The 3,293-nt window shown below is 41.0% G+C and overlaps 1 protein-coding gene across 1 annotated transcript in view; it reads left to right on the plus strand.

The window, feature by feature from the left end:
* Nucleotides 1-3,293, plus strand: part of SND1 (staphylococcal nuclease and tudor domain containing 1) — a 321,421-nt gene that overhangs the window by 133,601 nt on the left and 184,527 nt on the right. The gene's annotated exons all lie outside the window — the stretch shown is intronic.

The raw sequence follows: 3,293 nt of genomic DNA on the forward strand, positions 1-3,293 counted from the left end.
CCCGTGAGCCATGGCCGCTGAGCCTGCGCGTCCAGAGCCTGTGCTCCGCGGCGGGAGAGGCCACAACGGTGAGAGGCCCGCGTACCGAAAAAAAAGAAAAAAAAAAAAAAAAAACTCAACCCCCACCCCCCCGCCAATTCAAGCAGTATATTTGTTAATGAAAATATTATTAATCAGAGGGAGTTATGGGTGAGGGATGTTTGTTGCAAATATAATTTTCAAATTGGAAAAAGTAAAGGAAACCAATTTTTGCATTTTTTTAGCCATTTTGAGGTGTTTTGATTCAATGTGAAATGGCCACAGCTGTTTATTTAGAAGTGAAGATATTACTTGATACATTAACTGAAATCTCTCACTCTCCTTTGTTATTGTCTCCTTGAAGAGAATTTTACTATGTTAAGTATTTGTCCCCCTATTGTGGGTTGAGTTGTGGAAACCCCCCAAAAGATATGTTAAAGTTGTAACACTAAGAACCTATGACTATGACATTAGATCTGTGAAGACCTTACTTCCAGATAATCAGTTAGGAGGAGGTCATACCTGATGAGGCTGGGCCCTAAATCCAGTGCCTGGTGTCCTCATGAGAGCATCAGGTGCACACAGATGCAAGAAGACCCTGTGACAGAGACAGATTGGAGTGATGCAGCTGTAAGCTGAGCATCGCCAGGGGTTGCTGGCCACCACCAGAAGCTGGAAAGAGGCTGCCCTAGAGCCTTCAGAGAGAGCACGGCCCTGCCAACACTCTTGAGTTTTGTACTTTGGGCTCTTAACTGGGAGAGAGTAAGTTCGTGTTGTTCGAAGCCATCAGTGTCTGGTAATTTTTTATGGTTGCCCTAGGAAATGCATACCTGCAGCTCCCCCTCTTTTTCTTTAAACATTTTATGTCTTGTGATGAAAAATGGCTTTCCCTTTTTTTGAACAAAAACCACACAATCGGCTTTTAAGTGAACATCATGTATGTTAAGGCATGTTAACTTGGATTTTTGAAAGGTTGCTTTGAATGCTGAGACTGGGCTAATTTCCACACATTGTCGTCCCACCTGTGTACAGGGTTTCCCTTCATGCTTCACCCCTGGGAACGCCCTGGGTACCCTAGTGAAATTGCTCTAGTTTCCCTGGTTTACAACTCTTCTGAAGGAGCTATCTGTCTCTTTCCCAATAATCTTGTTATTCTATAAGTGTGTAGAATGTAATGTAGAACAGAGATTGGCATCTTATGAGTTGTGTGGCCTGTTTCTTTTGTGTGACCTTTTCATATGATCATGGGCAAACTGTCTCCCAGCTCTTGTTTCCAGAAAATAAGAATGGCCGTTTAGATAAACTCAGTGGGTGTAAATTTTTACAAAAGTAAAAACTCCGAAGACCTTAACAAACTTCATTTATGTAGATCTCTCTCTAATCATATGATGGTGGCCAATGTATACGTGTTAGTTTATATTCTTATTTATAACTGTTCATGAAACCACGTTTTGTCTATATTTTTAATTAATTTTATTTTTGGCTGCGTTGGGTCTTCATTGCTGCGCATGGGCTTTCTCTAGTTGCGGCGAGTGGGGCTACGCTTCCTTGTGGTGCACGGGCTTCTCCTTGTGGTGGCTTCTCTTGTGGAGCACGGGCTCTAGGGCACGCGGGCTTCAGTAGTTGCAGCATGTGGGCTCAGTAGTTGTGGCTCGCGGGCTCTAGAGCACAGGCTCAGTAGTTGTGGCGAATGGGCTTAGTTGCTGCGCGGCATGTGGGATCTTCCCAGACCAGGGTTCGAACCCGTGTCCCCTGCGTTGGCAGGCGGGTTCTTAACCACTGCACCACCAGGGATATCCCAACGTTTTGTCTGTTTTTACAAACAGCTTTATTGGGACATAATGGATATGCAGGAAAACTGCACATTTTTAAAGTGTGCAATTTGGGAAGCTTTGAGAAATGTATATATATATATCCATGAAACCATCACTACAGTCAAGATAGTGAACATACTACTCATTACCACCCAGAGTTTCCTTGTGCCCCATTCTATCCCTTCCCATGTACCCCCAAGCCATTCATCTACTTTCTCTCATTATAGATTAGTTTCATTTTCTAGAGCTTATATAAATGGAATCATACAGTATCTACTCTTGTTAATCTGGCTTCCTTCACTCAGTCTGATTATCTGAGATTCATCTGTGTTGTGGTCTGTATCAAGAGTTCATCCTTTCTGTTGCTGAGTAGTATTCCACTGTATGGATATACCATGGTTTAGCCATTCATTTACCTCTGGTGGTCATTTGGGCTGTTTCCAGTTGCCTCCAATTTTTGGCTCTTTATATATAAAGCTTTGATGAACATTTGTGTACAAGTCTTTGTATGGATATATATTTTCTTGTCTCCTGGATAAATACCCTGGAGTATAATGGTTGGGTCATTATGGTGATGTTAGGCACTGTTGCTTCTAATGCTTTCCCATGGTTCTTCCCCTGGCCTCAGGTGGAAGCACACTCCTGGGCTGATCAGTACTGTGCTCAGGAGAGGCCCTGTGCGGATCTCAGAAGTCATCTCTCTCTGCTGCTCTCTCCACCCAGGTCCTTTGTGCCAAGAGCTCTAGCAGGCTTGGTCTCCCCCAAACCCTTGTCCATTCCCACTAGAAACTCTATGCAGTAAGCAGTTGTAGGGCTCATTTGTGTCCTGTCTCCTAGGGATCACTGTTCTCTGTTGCCTGTTACCTATCTTACTGAAAGCCATGTTTCAAAATGTTTGGTTTTTTTAATTTTATGCAGGACGATGGATTTGGTCCTTGTTTCATCTTTGTTGGAAACGGAAGTTGCACATTCTTCTTGAATTATGGCACTTTTAATTTTAAGCACACATATATTCCATTAAGCAAATATACTATTTTCTAGTTATGTCCATGTTCTAGATTTCTTTTCTTCTTAATAGCATTAAACATGTACTTTTTTTTCCTATTTAGGATTATTTATTTTAGAACTATATCCACAAAGTGAGTTAATAGGTTAAAGGTATATAAGTGAATTTTCAGACTGTACCCCGTAAGTATTTAAACTTTCCTACATATAATTGAGTTTTTGTTTCGTCACTATTTTTGTTTTCCTAGATTAACTGGACTTTAGAGTTGTTTTCATCTGCACAAAAGATTACTAGTAAGAATGTATTTTTCATGTAATTTACATTTGACTTCCCTTCATGTAAACCATTCATCTTCTTTGATTACTTTTTTTTTTTTTTTTTTAAACATCATTGCAGGCAAACTTTATTTTAAAATACTGCAGCACAGCTGGAATTTCAGCCAGTGGTGTTTTTTT

Source organism: Physeter macrocephalus, chromosome 5, assembly GCF_002837175.3.
Source record: "Physeter macrocephalus isolate SW-GA chromosome 5, ASM283717v5, whole genome shotgun sequence".
NCBI lineage: Eukaryota > Metazoa > Chordata > Mammalia > Artiodactyla > Physeteridae > Physeter > Physeter macrocephalus.